Source organism: Podarcis cretensis (genome assembly GCF_951804945.1).
Source record: "Podarcis cretensis genome assembly, chromosome: 9".
Classification (NCBI taxonomy): Eukaryota; Metazoa; Chordata; class Lepidosauria; order Squamata; family Lacertidae; genus Podarcis; species Podarcis cretensis.
In genome coordinates, this window is record NC_137178.1 from 79,096,378 (window position 1) to 79,114,479 (window position 18,102).

An 18,102-nucleotide genomic window follows, 5' to 3' on the forward strand; every position below is an offset into this window, starting at 1 on the left:
CATTCTACTCACGGGTTATTTGTTTCCAGTCCGAATTTTGGGGAAAAAGTCAGCGCTGTCCGGCCATGGCACGCGGCTTCGCTCCACTGAAGTAGCGGTCTACTCTCAGCACCACGCCGCTCCCCGTACCCTCTCCGTAGCCTTTAAAAAGGCTCTTCGTGGGTCAGGGAGGGCGCTTAAAGGTGCCCACCGAGTCACCAAGTCCGCAGGCTTCCGCGCCTGCGGTTTCTGAGGACCTCTTCTTTCTTACCCAGTTTATAAAAACTTCCAGTTCACCTAGTCCTAGAGGCAATTTTTACCTTTCAATACAAATAAGCAAGTGACTTTTTATTTACAAGCCAGCTGTAGATAATTTCCTGTATTAATGAGCTCCCCTCAATAGAACAGCCTGTCTTAATGTTGTTTTAAATCTTCAACCAGATCAAACTGTTTCATGCCTATATCTTCAGTGGGCAGGAGAAACAAACTGTTCTGTACCTTACTTTTTAAATATATATATATTCTAAAATGGAAGAAGTTTCAACCTACCGTAGCTTTGCATCGATAAAAGTCCTAAGCTCAGTTACTGCACTTCCAGGTTGCAGCAGAATTAAGATAAACCTTCATCTGTGAGACCTTGGGAAGGAACTACATTTTATAGATGGTTCTGATCTAGATATGTTTGGTGTGTGGAAACTGCTGTGTACTTTCTTCCGCTCTTCTCATCTAAACCTATCCAGACTGTTCTGGCTGGATCACAAGTGTCCCTAACAAGCGCCTGTCGTTATTCTTTGAGGTTTTCCATTAAAATGAACAGCTTGGGCTTCTATCATCTTCATAGGTTTCCACCGAATTCTTTCTGCATCTTACTTGACCAATTCTGAACACAGGACTCCGTATGAGATTTTGCTATCACTTTCCAGTTCTTGATAGAAATTTGTTCTGGAGGCCCGGTAAAAGCTGTGGCCAGGTTGGGTTTAGGTTTGGCGCCACCTGGTGGTCGATAAGCAACATTGCAAGCTTGCAAAAATAAACAAACCAAACAGGATGCTGCTGTCTTGGCTCCTTCCTTCTTCAGTTTTTTATTTTGCCTTGCAGAAAGCAGTCATTTATTCCTGAGACTCCCGGTGTTCACCTTTTTTTCCAGGATGGTTAATTCCTTGTTCATTCTACCTCTCCTTGAATTTCTCTGTGGTTCTAGTTCCTTTACCTTCCGCATTACCACCCACATGGTCACCACCTTCCACATTCCTTTATCATTTCCAGATGAACACTTTCGCCCTAGCTGAGAATTATTTTGGCAAGCTTGCAATGTTGCCTGTTGACCGCCAGGTGGCGCCAAACCTAAACCCAACTTGGCGGCAGCTTTTTCGGGATCCAGAAATACCTTTCATTGTAAGTATAATGGCCTTTTTTGATTATTGCTCTGTTCACAGAAGCACCATCAGGTTTCTAAACCTTTTGGTGTGCGTCAAAAAAATAAACTTTATTATCAAATATGCAGAGTTTGTTTTGGAATATTCATTTTGTATGGCTTCTGTCTGTTGACCTTCAGTTCAACTTTCACTGTGGGTTTTACTGGTGCCTATCCACTGGTGCTACATCCAGATGTTTAAATTAGCAGACAATCAATTCTGCAAGAAAGCATCACCCTTTGAAGTTCTCTCTTGACTGTGCAGCACAAATGGTAGCATTGCCTGCTTCATAAATACAAAAAAATGAATATTAGTTCTTTGTTTTCCATTTGTTAAGACTATTATTTGTATCTCCCTCATTCAATTTGACTGACCTAAAAAAACCCCAAAGCTCACCTCACATCCTTTTTCAAAGGCTGCATTTTCAAAATTGAGACAGTTTTGATAACTCATTTTGATATGGAACTCTAGTGCAGCCTGCTATCATTACTTCCTAAGCCCAATATTTTTTATTCTACTTCTGGGTATCCACAATTCTGAAATAATATAAAATAATTATGTTTATTAGGTGGGAACTAGTTTGAGTAGTACTTTTAACTAGGGTTACCCAGATGCAAAAAACCAAACCAAACCAGGGTTCTTGAGTGTGTGAGAGAGTAAATTTGGATAATGCTGAGAAGCTGTGCTTGCTGCCATGCTCTCTTCTCTACCACTATTAAAGCTGTAGCAGTTCTGTCTTGTTTTGCATAGGGTCACCCTAACTTTTAACAAAAATGCCAAAGAGCGTGTTGTAAATTAACGCTAGCTTCATTTTCAGAAGGACATAATAGGAGGTCCTTCTGTTTCAATGAGCAACTGAAAAGCATGCCTTCTGGGGAAGGCTGGGAAGGCTAAGAAATACAGTTTAATCTTCTTTATTCTTTGACAGGAAGAGGCAGGGCTCTGTGTTTGTTGCAGTAAACTGAATCATGATATTGACAAATTTCAAGCCTTCAGAGAGTCTTTCATGCGATGAGTATTTTCGGTTTCTTTTTCTCCTAGGTGTTGGCAAAGGTGACAAGAAGTTTAACCCTGCTTCTTTCTGAGGACTCCAATAAAAGTTTTTAAAATTATATAGTGCCCTTGCAGGACATTCATTAAAGCAGGAAGCACACCACTTAGACGAAAGCAGATAAGTTGTATATAAATAGTTAGAAAATAAAAATGAAATGAAATTCAGTTAATATACGTTTTTTCAAACACTATATATTGAAGATTTTTGTTCTTTGCTGGCTACCCCTCTTTCTTGCCTCCTCCTACTACTGTATGGGCAGTCTTCAGAAGTACTGCAGATCAACAAACAGAACTTGGCTGTTGCATTTCAACAAATCTTTTGGAGAGACCTGAGCAGGCATCCTGGACTTCCTTTGAAGTTCTTGCTGTAGCCAAAACAAAACTGCTTGAGAGGCAGAGTGCTTCTCAGGTTAGATTTTTTTCAAGGTAAACCAGAAGTGGGTTGCCTCTACAGAATGCTAGCATGCCCTCCTTAGCTGAGTGTTTCTTTTCTGAAATGAAAAAGCCTCACATGCTTCAGCTTTTTCTCATGGGCTCACACCTTGATCAGAAGGAGAGGGGCACAACCTGGGATCTTAACACTAGTTGCAAACTTCCTTACTTTGCCATCTTAGAACTTTAACATACTGTAGCTGGAGCTTCTCTTGTGCTCTTTGACAGCAACATCTATTTCTCCTAATAATAATAATAATAATAATAATATTACTGATACCCTGCCCATCTGGCTGGGTTTCCCCATCCAAGGTATTCAAGGTATGTGAACTCACTGTTTTTGTGTTTTCTACTTGCTCTCTGAGCTAAGCAAGTGGCACTCAACTTTCTTGTTTTAAAACAGAGATTCTCTCTAACGGTAGCCAGATGCTGTTGGACAGATGTGTACGATCATACCCATTTAGAGTTCTACCTAGACCCCTGTGACAGTTCCCATATGTGCTGGCTTACTTTAGAGAGTTTAAGCATGTGATTCCCTGGCTGAAATATATCATTTGGCTATTAGCTTTTCTGGGTGTGTGGAGAGCATTTGTCAGGAGTAGACCGTGCCTCAAAAACCTTTAATTATACACCACAGCTTGTTCTTCTGGGGTCCAAAGACAACTCACTGTCAGCTGACATGTTGCAGGCATTCTGCTTATAACAGCTTGGCTGTAGTTTGACTGATTGGTTTCTGTCAAGTAAACGGCAGCAGTGTTTTCATTAAAGGCTACGTCGAAATGTTTCCACACAGCATATTTGGATTTTAAAAGTCTTGTTCTATAAGTACTGTAAAAACTGAATGGATTGTGACATATTCAAGGAAATTGTTAACAGGCCTAGGATGTGCACCTCACATTCTTGTCTACTTTCATTGTACTAAATGTCTATTAGAAGAACTCTGCTAGTATTAATTTTGGGTTTTTATGTGTTTGGGGTTTTTAGGTATAAGTGTCTGTGGCGGTGGTGAGATGAGCTTAAAAGGCATTTATGGTTCCAATTTTCAGGTGGCTTCCTATGAACACTTGAAGTAATAAGGCCACTATGGGGTGGGTTGAATGATGGAGTCGGTAGGTACCCGTAATTGTTTGATGCATGAGACTTATGGGAAGACGGACCATAGCTTATCTCCTGATTCCATACAGATTTATAAGTTTCTCAAGATGTGTGTGTGTGAGGGGGGGTGACATGCCTTAACTCAGGAAACTGTGGTTTGTTTAAAGCTTTAAGCAAACCCAAGTTATGGCAAATAATGACATCTGTCTTGGTTTAAACTCTAGTGAGAACAAACCAGAATTTGAAACCATAGTTTGTTCCTGGTTTATTCTTAATAACTGGGTTTTAATTACAATCAGATAATGGTTCTGTGAGTTCAGGCAGCATGGGGATTTGAGTCCATTTGTTTAAAAGCTTCCATTGCCTCTTGGCTGTGGAAGGGAGAGGCATGAAGAACATGAGCCCAAGACTTGTGCAAGCCTGTTCACATTTTGTTTGAACTGTGCTTACGAGTGTGCTGGCCCACTCCAGTCAGTCTTTGAATGCATTATAGATAGGTAGCCGTGTTGGTCTGCCATAGTCAAAACAAAATAAAAAAATTCCTTCCAGTAGCACCTTAAAGACCAACTAAGTTAGTTCTAGGTATGAGCTTTCGTGTGCATGCACACTTCTTCAGATACACTGAAACAGAAGTCACCAGACCCTTCTAAATAGTGGGAAGGTGGGGAGGGGTATTACTCAGAAGGGTGGTGGGAATGGGTGATTGGCAGATAGCTGTGATGAGCCTGTTGACGACTCTTAACGACTGCAATAGGTCTTACAGGAAAAAGCAAGGGGTGAGAAGGTGAAAAATGGCTTTGTCATGTATAATGAGATAAGAATCCAATGTCTTTGTTAAGACCAGGTCTCTCCATGGTTTTAAGTTTGGTAATAAGTTGCAATTCAGCAGCTTCTCTTTCCAGTCTATTTCTGAAATTCCTTTGTAATAGAACAGCTACTTTGAGATCTTGTATAGAATGTCCTGGGAGATTGAAGTGTTCTCCTACTGGTTTCTCTGTCTTGTGATTCCTGATGTCAGATTTATGTCCGTTTATCCTTTGGCGTAAGGTTTATCCTTTGGCGTAACCACAGCGGACTTTGCTACCAAACTCTGCCAATTTGTCCTTACCCGCAACAACTTCAAATTCGGCGATGACCTGTTCCTTCAGATCAGCGGCACAGCAATGGGCACCCGCATGGCCCCACAGTATGCCAACATCTTCATGGCAGATTTAGAACAACGTTTCCTAAACTCCTACCCACTCAAACCTCTCTTGTACCTGTGATACATTGACGATATTTTTATCATCTGGACACATGGTCAACAGACCCTGGACACCTTCCACCAGAAATTCAATGATTTTCACCCCACAATCAACCTAACAATGAATCAGTCTATGCAAGAAATACATTTTTTGGACACTACTATAAAAATACAGGATGGGCGCATAGACACCACCTTATACCGTAAACTAACTGACCGACAAACATATCTACATGCCTCTAGCTACCATCCCAAACATACCAAACAGTCCATTGTATATAGCCAGGCACTACGTTACAGCCGCATCTGTTCCAATTCTACAGACAGAGACTCTCACCTAAGAGATCTACAGCAAACCTTTTTAGAACTAAAATACCCAGCAGATGAAGTTAGACAACAGATCAACAGAGCCAGACTGATACCCAGAGAGAACTTGCTGCAAGACAGACCCAAAAAAGAAAATAACAGAACACCTCTAGTCATCACATACAGCTCCCAAGTTAAAACAGTACAACGCATCATCAGAGATCTACAACCTCTCCTGGACAATGACAGTTCTCTTTCTCAAGTTCTGGGAGGAAGACCTTTCATTGCCTACAGACGGCCACCCAATCTTAAACAACTCCTAACCCACAATAATACTACTACCAGACTTAACACGGACACTGGCACCAGAGCCTGCAATAAACCCAGATGCCAACTTTGCTGCCACATACACCCGGACAACACCATTACTGGCCCCAACAACATCACACATACCATCTCGGGACTATTTAATTGCTCATCGTCTAACATTGTGTATGCCATCAAATGCCAACAGTGTCCTTCAGCTCTCTATATTGGACAAACAGGCCAAACCTTACGCCAAAGGATAAACGGACATAAATCTGACATCAGGAATCACAAGACAGAGAAACCAGTAGGAGAACACTTCAATCTCCCAGGACATTCTATACAAGATCTCAAAGTAGCTGTTCTATTACAAAGGAATTTCAGAAATAGACTGGAAAGAGAAGCTGCTGAATTGCAACTTATTACCAAACTTAAAACCATGGAGAGACCTGGTCTTAACAAAGACATTGGATTCTTATCTCATTATACATGACAAAGCCATTTTTCACCTTCTCACCCCTTGCTTTTTCCTGTAAGACCTATTGCAGTCGTTAAGAGTCGTCAACAGGCTCATCACAGCTATCTGCCAATCACCCATTCCCACCACCCTTCTGAGTAATACCCCTCCCCACCTTCCCACTATTTAGAAGGGTCTGGTGACTTCTGTTTCAGTGTATCTGAAGAAGTGTGCATGCACACGAAAGCTCATACCTAGAACTAACTTAGTTGGTCTTTAAGGTGCTACTGGAAGGAATTTTTTTATTTTGTTTTGAATGCATTAATGACTGTGTCTGTTCCTCTCAAAGACCACATAGCTTTGTTGTACAGCCTGCTAATGTCTTCCTTGCCCTCTGTAGTCAGACTTGGGAATCATCAGGGTTAGCCCCACACAGGGCACAGTTTTGATCTGCTGCCTTCTTTGCTTGTGGGGTGGAAGCCTCTGTGCAAGCGTGCCTTGGGAATAGTCTCTACTACGGTCCCAGTTTTGTTAGCTTGTAGAAGCAAAACTCTGTGGCTTGTTTATGCATTGATAGCCCCTTCCTCAAGCATCCTGCCTTCCTCTGGGATCATTCCCTAGTAACTATGATCATGATTCCAATCTCCAAGGTAATGAGACACATAGAATATAACACTTTGGTACAGTTTCTTCAGATAGAAGATCAAAGCGTACTAATAATAGGCTAAAAATGGGAGCAGTTAATCAGATTATTGTGTAATTCAACTGAGAACTGAATGCAAATCATGCAGGCTCAGCTAGGCAATCTTGTGTTTGCAATGGGGAGAATTAAAAAGGTAAAGGTACCCCTGCCCACACAGGCCAGTCTTGACAGACTCTAGGGTTGTGCGCTCATCTCACTCTATAGGCCGGGAGCCAGCGCTGTCCGCAGACACTTCCGGGTCACGTGGCCAGCGTGACGAAGCTGCTCTGGCGAACCGGCACCAGAGCAGCACACGGAAACGCCGTTTACCTTCCCGCTATAAAGTGGTACCTATTTATCTACTTGCACTTAAGGGTGCTTTTGAACTGCTAGGTGGGCAGGAGCTGGGACCGAACGGCGGGAGCTCACCCCGCCGCGGGGATTCGAACTGCCGACCATGCGATCAGCAAGTCCTAGGCACTGAGGTTTTACCCACAGCGCCACCTGCGTCCCTAATGGGGAGAATTAAAGAATGGCAAATGGCAGAAACAAAACAAAAATTCTTGCTGGATCTGAGCAAGAGTCCATCTAGTTAGCATTCTGTTTCCAGCAGTGACCAGCAGTGTCTTTCTGGGAAACATGCAAGCAAAAGCATGATTGTGAGAGCTATCTCCTGATGTTTATCCCCAAAATTAATTGCTGGGGGTGTACTGCCACTGAACATGGAGATTCTGTTTTAGCTGTTATGGCTGGTTTCCATGGATGTAGCTATCCTCCACACATTCATCTAATTCTGTTTTTTAAAAAAATCTGTGCCAGTGGCTGGAAGACGAGTGATCTACTCAAGATGGGCCCATGCTCCTCATGCACATTCTCTCCACGATCAAGAACTCACCTCCAGAACGGGATTACGATATTGGAGAAAATGCTTTCTGTTTGTCTCTCTGCTCTCTCCCTCCCACCCCCACTCCAAATATTACCACATTGCTTTGGTTCTCTATTTTTGACTTGTAAGATTTTTAATGGAATTTGTGTTTGGTTCTTGTAAGCTATGCTAGCAACTCCAATCAAAAAGTGGGATACAAACCTAATAAATTGGAGTGCGGTTCAGTAATTTATTTATGTGCCTTTCAGGACTTTATGGAAATATCAGTTGGTCCCAGATGCTGTGGCCAGATTTTTGAGTAGCGCAGACAGTATGTACTATAGAATTGCCAGACTTATGAGATCTTCATTGGTTACCTGTTTGTTTCTGGGCCCCATTCAAAAGGATGCTTTTGATGTATTCCCCCACCCCTCAAGGCCCTAGAAAGATTAGGTCCCACTCCTGAAAAATGTGTCTTATGCCATATACAGTGGTGCCTCGCAAGACGAAATTCATCCGTTCCGCGAGTCTCTTCGTCTTGCGGTTTTTGTCTTGCGAAGCACGGCTATTAGCGGCTTAGCAGATTAGCGCTATTAGCGGTTTAGCGGCTTAGCGGCTATTAGCGGCTTAGAAAAGGGGGGGGGAGGAAAAAAACTCGCAAGAACTCGCAAGACGTTTCATCTTGCGAAGCAAGCCCATAGGGAAATTCGTCTTGCGAAGCACCTCAAAAGACGGAAAACTCTTTCGTCTAGCGAGTTTTTCGTCTTGCGAGGCATTCGTCTTGCGGGGAACCACTGTATTTATCTTTCTGTCCTGCGCACCCTGAACGACCCAAGGAGGTTCTTATGCACCTAATTTTGTGTGGCAGTTGGCTGTAAAATCAGGAGCCTTCTGGATAGAAGCATTCTGAGTTGCCCCAATCCTTGCCTTGTGGAGGTTGGTCGCTTCCTGTTACATTTTTGGTTTTTTTAGCTTGTTATTTCGGAAAGCTTTTAGCTAAGGGAATTTTATAGGTGAACTTCTCCCATAATGAGAGGGAGATGTCAAGTTGGGCTTTCAGACCCACCAGCAGTGGAGAAAGGACAGATGTCTTGCGAAGGTGGTGGAGCTCCCAGTAATAATAATAATTATACCCCACCCACTTGGCTGGGCCTCCCCAGCCACTCTGGGCGGCTTCCAACAAAACACTAAAATACAATAACCTATTAAACATTAAAAGCATTCCTAAACAGGGCTGCCTTTAGATGTCTTCTAAAAGTCTGACAGCTGTTTTTCTCTTTGACATCTGCTGGAAGGGCGTTCCACAGGGCAGGTGCCACTACCGAGAAGGCCCTCTGCCTGGTTCTCTGTAACTTGGCTTCTCGCAGTGAGGGAACCGCCAGAAGGCCCTCGGAGCTGGACCTCAGTGTCCAGGCATCCCTCAGTACAATCACAAGAGTGAAAGATCTTCAGTTAAGTCCCCCTCCTTTTCCGGTGGGCTGAGCACCTCATGGTGGAGCACATCTTGATGGGGGGGGGGGTGTTTTCCATAATTTTATGGCAGTTTCTCCAGGAGTTGCTGTTCACTGTGTATTTCCATAAAAACCACCCAAAATATATTTCAACCAGTTAGAAATTTTGCTTATCTACTTTGCCCTTTTAGGAAAGAATTATTATATGCTATTTTTGTTGAAGAGTTGCTAAGTTTATTTTTCTATTATTGAGCCAAAAGTTTAACCCAAACATCCCCAACCTGTGGCCCTCCAGATGTTCTGGCCTACAACCCCCATGATCCCTAGCTAACAGGTCCAGTGGTCAGGGATGATGGGTGGGTGGGGGTTAGAGCTTTAAGAGGAATAAATTATTTCCCTATCTCAGTGTGTGAAGAAATTAGTTCATTTTCATGCACGGTACAATTACCAGTAAAAATGAAGCAGGGGCAACATTTTCTCTTGCCCCAGCATGCCACTTGCTTAAAAGAATTTCCCCAGGCTTCAGTCGACACACAACTACCACAACTGGCAAAGTGGACACATTGGGAGTTTTTAATTTAGAGAAGAATGAGGGAATGTGGCAACCAACCTGCCTGCCAATTGCTGCAGCTCAGTGATGACTGAAGTGGTAGGGGAAACTGCCTTAAAATCAGAGGGGGTGGGGGAATATTCTGCTGCCACTGCTTTTACTAATAAGCTCCCTGTCCTGAAAACTTCATGACTTTCTCTGGCCCCCTGAGGAACTTGCCAACAACAATACCCTCTCAGGTTTTGCAGCAATTCTGGTGGGGGATGATTAGGGTTGGGGGGGCACCAGGTTGTGGGAGACTGGTCTAAACCATGGGTAGGCAACCTAAGGCCCGGGGGCCGGATCCGGCCCAATCACCTTCTCAATCCAGCCTGTGAGCAGAATATGTCCTTTTATTTAAAATGCATCTCTGGCTTATTTGTGGGGCATAGGAATTCATTCATTTCCCCCCCAAAATATAGTCCAGCCCACCACAAGGTCTGAGGGACAGTGGACCAGCCCCCTGCTGAAAAAGTTTGCTGACCCCTGAAACAATCAGGAGAAGATTCTTAAAATGCTTCTGATATATTTTTACCTCTTGTGTGAGTAGTGACTCTGTCCTTGCTTCAGAATATTGATTTAGTTTTCACAGAGCCCTTTAATTTCTGTGCTTTCAAAAACTATTATTCCCTCTGGCTTCATTGCTTCTCTTCATACATTACCCAAATAACTAATGAGTCTATTAACTCCAGTTAGGCTTTGCTAATTGCAGCAAGATCAGGTTTTCACAACTTAAGTTGTGAAACGTCATCATGCCCCAATTATCAAAGCCTATTTATTCCATATGCTCAGGCATTGCTACAAATCAATTGTTCTCTCTTAATATTTAGTCCTGTACTGAAAAATAGTAAAGCCCTGGACTTTCAAAACACAATTCAAGGAAATTTGGTAGTGAAACTCTTTTTAGCAGAAGAGAACGTTTTAAGTCTTAGATGTGTATTTTAGCTGTGAAAATACTCTTAATGAGTCTAGATCATTAGGTAGACAAAATTGTATTATTGTATATACTTGCTAAGTTCCAGCATTCTAAAGGAAATTTCTCTTTATACATACATTTTGTTTTCAATTCTGCCTAGTACACATTTTTTCGGGCAAAACATTATTATTATTTATTAAATTCATGTACCTCCCTTAATCTAAAGATCACAGGGCAGTTTACAAGATAAAAACACAAAATGAAAACACAAAATACATAACATAATAACAAAAAACCAATACATTTCCCCCCAAACACATTTAAAAGGCTATAGATTGTTTACTCAGTCAAAGGCTTGGTTGAAGAGGAACGTTTTCACCTGACACCTAAAGATATGCAATGAAGGTTCCCGGCAAGCCTCCCTGGGGAGAGCATTCTACAAATGGGGAGCCACCACAGAAAAGGCTTGTTCTGTGCTGCCGCCCTCTGGACCTCTCATGGAGGAAGGCATTCGGAAGATGATTGCAGGGTCTGAGTCAGTTCATATGGGGAGAGGCAGTCCTTGAGGTATTTAAGGATTTATAGCTAAGCCAGCACTTTGAATTGGGTCCAGAAACTAATTGGCAGCAAGTGTAGTCGGGCCAGGATCAGTTCCCAATGCTGCACCAGCTGAAGTTTCCAAAGTAAGCCTCAAGTGACCATAGTGGATCCAGGAATACCTCCAGGCTATGGACATGCTCCTTCAGAGGGAGTGAAGCCCCAGTTCCCCCTCCTATAATGTGTTTTTGTATGTTGTTTCCACTATTGTATGCATTTATTTTAACATAGTACTGTATATGCATTTTTGTGCACACGACTTGGCTGGAAAATTGCATTGTAAAATTTGGAGGCGTGTGAATCTTGAAGGATGACTATTTCAGTTTGTGTACTGTTTCAAAATGAGTGAATTATGTATGTTTGCCTTTGAATGCAAACAGAATTGAATTTCTGCATCCTTAGACAATAGTAGGGACCTGGGTATTATTTGAGTATACTGTGCACATGATTTCTGTCCAGCATTACTCCATCCCATTGCAACTGTGTACCTTGCCAATAATAATAATAATAATAATAATAATAATAATAATAATTATTATTATTATTATTATTATTTTATTATTTGTATTCCGCCCATCTGACTGGGTTGCCCCAGCCACTCTGGGCAGCTTTGAACCTTCTTGTTCTTTACTGTTTCAGAAGTGTTTCCTTCCCCTTCAGAGATAAGATTGCTGATATCTAGACAAAGGATCTTTTTGGTGGTGTTGCCCTAAGACTGGAAAGCTGTCTCTGAACACATTTATGTTTGCTGGCATTTAGGACACATGTTAGGTAGCTTTTTTGTTGATTGATTTTTGATTTTCGTTTTTAACTGCTGTTGCTGCCTATGTCTAGTGGTATTAACTGTGTAACTTTTAATCTCAGGTTATGTTTTAGTCAGAAAGTAGTGCAGGAACACATGCTCTGAAAAAGCGTATGTTCCAGTACACGTTAAAATTGCACATGTTGACTTTCCCTGGCGATGAGGAGGCAGGTGGAATTGGTCTCTCTGCATTTGATAATGTTAAAGTAAAAAAAGATTTTGAAAGATGGGGAAGAATGAAACTCTCACTGCTAGGAAGACTCTCTGCAATTAATATTTGAAGAAGTGTGCATGCACACAAAAGCTGATACCCAGAACAAACTTAGTTGGTCTCTAAGGTGCTACTGGACAATTTTTTTATATATTTCAATTACATCAGACCAACACGGCTACCTACCTGAATCTGCAATTGATATGAAAGTTTTGCCTAAAATGTTGTTTCTGTTTCAGACAATTCCGATAATAAGCAGTACAGGATGCTTCAAACAATGGCAAAAGTATCTCTCAAGGTTTATCTGGCAAGGGAAGAAGCCCAGAATTAAGTATAAAATATTAGCAGATATTAAAGAAAGAGGTGCATTCACACTGCCAGATTTAAGACTATATTTTGAAGCATCCTTTGTGTTGATTAAAAGAATGGAATTCATTGCCATATGCTAGACTATTTGATCTGGAAGGATAAAGGATATGGCAGAAGATTTGGATGTCTCGCATATTTATAGTATGATAAAACAAAAGTCCACAAATGGTTTCTGAATCATGTTGTAAGGAAAGGTTTGTATGGTGTATAGATGAGATATAAGAATTTGCTTGAAAGAACACCTTTGTGGTTATCCCCTACTGAAGCAAGTTCACAAATGAAAAGAAATATGGAAATGAAATGGGAAACCTATAGAGATGTATTGATTTATGTGAATTCCTCTTTGAAGCTTAGAGGATGTTAAGGAATAGATACAAAATTGGCTTCAGTATTGCCAGGTTAATGAACTATTTAAGAAACTATTTAACACCAAATAAGCTAGCCAAAATGTATAAAACTACGTCAGGTATGTGTTGGAACAGCAAAATGACAGAAGGAACATTTTTTCATATGTGGTGGACTTGCAAAAAAGCTAAGAACTGTTGGGAAATGATATATAATGGGATTAAAACTATGTTTAAATTGATGATTCCCAAGAAACCCAAAACGTTTATTTTAGACATTATAGATAATGATGTACCAAAAGAGTTGGTTAACTTATTTATGTATCTAACAACAGCAGTTATGAGTACTGTATGGCCATAGATTGAAAGAAGGAGAGGTTCCAACAAAGGAAGAATGGCTTTTGAAAATGATGATGCAGTATGTGGAACTGGCAAGATTAACAGCAAAGATTACAGATCAAAATGATGAAAAATTCATTGAGGACTGGAAACTTTTTATTGATTATTACAAAAACTACTATAGTGAGATGAAAATGCAAGCATTTGAATGAAATATGAGCAACTGCGTGAATTAAGATAAATAGGTTAAATTGAATGTATTGAATAGTATAGGCGGAATATGCAGCATTTAAGGGTAAATATGGAAACAATGGAAGGGGAGGACGGGTAGTCAATTGATAAAGTACTTTATGGTTTATGTTAGTGTTGTTTTCTTTGTGAAAAATTAATAAATTCGATTTTAAAAACAGGAATTGCTGATGGAGGGCCTGGGAAGGAAGGATCCTGTGTGGTCTGGGTTTCTACTGGAAACCTGCTGGGAGCTAGTGATGGCTATCCCACAGATCAGATGGAGAAGCAGGAGGAGCTAGGCTTTATCATTCCATCCTTTCCAGTTGCCACTCTGAAAGCAAACTGTGGTGGAATCTACACACACATAAAAAACGCTGTGAAAATGCTTTTAAAAAAAAAGTTTTGAAAAACATATTGAATTTGCCATAGTTCACCATTGCCATCTAGTGTCACGTTTGTATATTGCACTTTACAGCACACTTAAAACGTTTTATTTGCAGCTGTATAGCTGAGTCCTGTGTCTCTGTTTTGTCATCTTTTTCCCTCTCCCCCTTCTGACTGAAAGCCATTAGCACTGACACAGGCATGTAATGTGCCAGTCCACCCTCGCTATACTGCATGACAAGGGCAACAAGACCTCCTTTTTCAGGGCGTAAGCTAAACCCTAAGGCCAGCAGAGGAGGATTGCATCTCCAGTTTAAGCAACTAAGATTGTCCAAAGCACAAGGCAAAAGATGAATACCACATTTGATTGATTACTTGGTCCAGGCTAGCAAATGCTGTACCATATGGGACTCCAGGATGAAGTAACTGTAGCTTTTTGGAAATGCACAGTCTTAAAACATCAGGAATATTTGTCATCAGGAACTAAAGGGCAGAGCACCTTCCATCTGGGAGAAGATTGCTGCACTTCATATTAATAGGGTGACCTTGTGTTATTATGCAGGTGGTATTTAAAATATACATTTCGAGCTACAAATTCATACAGATTAAATGCATCCTTTCTGGAAGTATGCCCATAGTATTAATGGCAGATGCTATCTCTAGGTTCCATCAAATTTTATTTTGAGGAGAGTGGTTTTTAATGCAAAGCTTTTGCTTCCTATTATTGGATTTGACGTCCCCGTTGTGCCAGTGGGGAGAATGCTTAGGCCTGGTCATAACTCCAAAATTACATTGTATACAGCTTTGGAATTTTTTCCAGAGTAGCATCATGTCACTGGTCTTTAAAGGTAGTTTATATGTGTGCGACTCTGTGAAGGCAAACATGGGTAATTTATAGGCTGTGTGTGACTTGAATCCTGTAGTGCTTTTATATGCCAGGCAGTCTTTTGGTAGAGTATGCCAGCTTACAGTTCCAAGTTGCACATGAGGAACTTCAAATGTCACAGTAAGAATGCTTTCATTTTTCACATGTGTGTGCTTTAACACCTTTTGTCTGCTTGTAATATAGAAGAGCAAGTTGGGATCTAACTGCAGATCTCTGGGTGACTTGCTGCATATTGGTAAAGTTTTCTTGCTCCCAATAGTCAACAGGTTTGAGTGAAAAAAGGATGTTATCTGCCCTGGGCTGGTGTTGTGATAATCATTTATCTTTCAGCTGCAGTCTTCCAGGCCTATAAAATAGGAGTATTAATTATTGCCTTTGGACAGGCCTTTGTGGAGTTTTCAAATTTTGTGTTCAGATCCCCTATCTGTAGTAATTCAGATCTAGATTTGTACTCCTGTGTACAGGTTATCTTTTTCTTTCTACGAAAAGCAGCTTGCATTCAAAGTGCTGAAGGAAGTGCTTTGACTACAAACTGCTTGATTGAAAAATGAAACTTTTTTTTTTCCTTTCAAGGGGAAGCAGTTTATGTCCAAAGTGCTGGAGGAAGCACTCAGAGGCCATCACTTTGTCCAGCCCCCTTGGCTTCACTGGGAACATTCTAGTGCAGCCAATTCCAGCTGATTGTCAGACTGTGCAGGGCTTATACTCAACCAGTTTATTGACAATTCAGATCTCTCTGCAAGGCACAATCCCGGTGTCATCTGAACCCTGGGAACAATGGGTGGTGAGAGAACATGCCAGCATCAAACTATAGGTTCAGCACCTGTCTTATTCTCAGTTACCATTTGGAGAAACCATAGTTCCCTGAGTTTGATTGTCAGAGAACAGTGGCCTGTTTAAAAATGGAAACAAATGCTGTTAAGGTAGAAACACAAAACCTCAAAGTTTGTTTTAGGTCGTTGATATACTGTATTGGAAAACTGATGCTTGCTGTCTGAAATGAGCCAAAGTAAATCCAGTTACTGGACATTCAGTGACAGTTGTCCTCAAATTTATAAATATAGGCAATCCTTGTTTTGCTCAGGAGTTCTTATTCCGATCCCTGTATGCATCGGCGGAGCATGCCTAACACTGTTAGAAAGTCATATATAGAGCACACCTTAAACGAGTCTTGCAGTCACCAAAACAGAAGGTCTAGTTGCCATTTTTGTAGCTCTAAAGTCTTATTTTTCAAATGATGGGCTGTTTGTGATTGATTATCAGTTAATATATGTCAGGAGTGCTCTGATGGTGTTTCCTGCTTGGCAGGGGTTTGGACTCGATGGCCCTTGTGGTCTCTTCCAACTCTATGATTCTATGATTCTAGACATCTGGCTAGTTCAGATGACAACTTTGAGCTAGGTTAAGAACCTTGAGAACTTAAAGAAGATATAGATATATAGGCCTATTCCTACAGGATGTGGTATTGGTATGTGAAAACATTCAAGATCCAGTGATCCGCAGGCATGCACCTCCAGATGGCAGAGATGCCAGGCGTCATCCTAGCGCCCAGACGTCTTCACTTGGTTGCAGGTGGCCGATAGCCAGGTGCAAAATATGCCTGTCTGATTTCAAACACTGCTTGCCATGTAGAAATTGCTATGTATAAATTCTCAGTCAAAGATTTTCTAGCTCAGACATGTGGCAGAACAACTAATAAACAAATATGGAAGACTGTAGATGAGCAGCATTTGAAACTGACCGAAAACAAACCCAACAAAATTAATAACTAATGTTTACACAATTCTTTCTGAAGTTAAATTTACTTATACACAGCCCACATATAAGATGAAATGGGAGACAGACTTGATAAAACAAAGTTCTAATATCCAGCAAGGGGAATGAGCTTGGATGTCTAATAACATTCCTAGATCTTTGATGAGTCTGAAAACATACTTCTTCCAAGACAAAACAAAATAAAAAAATTCCTTCCAGTAGCATCTTAAAGACCAACTAAGTTAGTTCTTAGTATGAGCTTTCGTGTGCATGCACACTTCTTCAGATACACTGAAACAGAAGTCACCAGACCCTTCTATATAGTGAGAAGGTGGGGAGGGGTATTACTCAGAAGGGTGGTGGGATTGGGTGATTGGCAGATAGCTGTGATGAGCCTGTTGATCACAGCTATCTGCCAATCACCCAATCCCACCACCCTTCTGAGTAATACCCCTCCCCACCTTCTCACTATATAGAAGGGTCTGGTGACTTCTGTTTCAGTGTATCTGAAGAAGTGTGCATGCACACGAAAGCTCATACCAAGAACTAACTTAGTTGGTCTTTAAGGTGCTACTGGAAGGAATTTTTTTATTTTGTTTTGACTATGGCAGACCAACACGGCTACCTATCTGTAACTTCTTCCAAGACAATCTGTCAGTGGTACAGGGGCACCATCTCCTTGGGGTTGAGCCCTTTTGGGGCCCCCAGTATTTTTTGGGAGTCCAAAGAGCTCCCGAGGAGGCCAAGCCCAGAGCCGAGTGTGAGGCAGTGGAGGTGGCAGGAGCAGGAGAAGTCAAGGCCATTGGAGCTGTGCTGCTGCTGCTGCTGCTGCTGCTGCTGCTGCTGCTGCTGCTGCGCCTAGAAGCAATTGCAACTCTTCTCGTGACAGCTAAGATTTACATTGCCCAATACTGAAAGACTGAGGCGATTCCCACCCCCCACCCCATTTGAAAAACTGGCTAGATAAAATATGGCCAGTGCATTAAAACGACACAAAAGAAGTCAAACCAGCAAGAGAACATGTTCTCAGAATGAGTCCTTTTCATCTGTTATTGGAATGAAAAGGTTGGAGATAACACCCGCCCTTACAACTAATGTTCAACTGTTTGGGTTATCACTCTTACTTTTGGTTTGGTTCCAAGGCACCTCTCTTTACCGGTTTCCCAGCACTCACCCCCCCCCCCCGGTGTGTGTGTTGTATCTCATTATCCTAGTGTAGTTTCTAATGGATGTCATCAGGTGGTTGAGTGTGTGGTCACATCTGATGAAATTTGTTGGTTTTCTTCCCATTTACTTTCAACCTTTTATTGTTTAGATAACCCCTCCTCACCTAAATTGAAATGCAATGATAAGACAGCGCCGAAATGTCTGAACTATATGACAACGCAAGCTTTA

The 18,102-nt window shown here is 41.5% G+C and overlaps 1 protein-coding gene and 1 long non-coding RNA gene across 7 annotated transcripts in view; one reads left to right on the forward strand and one right to left on the reverse strand.

Annotated features, from left to right (window-relative positions):
* LOC307224696 overlaps nucleotides 1-18,102 on the reverse strand; it is a 77,461-nt gene that overhangs the window by 50,082 nt on the left and 9,277 nt on the right. Inside the window, exon 2 of one of the 3 annotated variants that reach the window (XR_013842694.1) lies at nucleotides 1,631-1,679. The exons of the other annotated variants lie outside the window; for them this stretch is intronic. This is a non-coding gene — a long non-coding RNA (uncharacterized lncRNA). The remainder of the gene's footprint in view (nucleotides 1-1,630; nucleotides 1,680-18,102) is intronic. 3 annotated transcript variants of the gene reach the window in all.
* The window catches only part of TMEM266 (transmembrane protein 266), a 106,508-nt gene that overhangs the window by 12,535 nt on the left and 75,871 nt on the right, over nucleotides 1-18,102 (forward strand). The window lies entirely within an intron of this gene.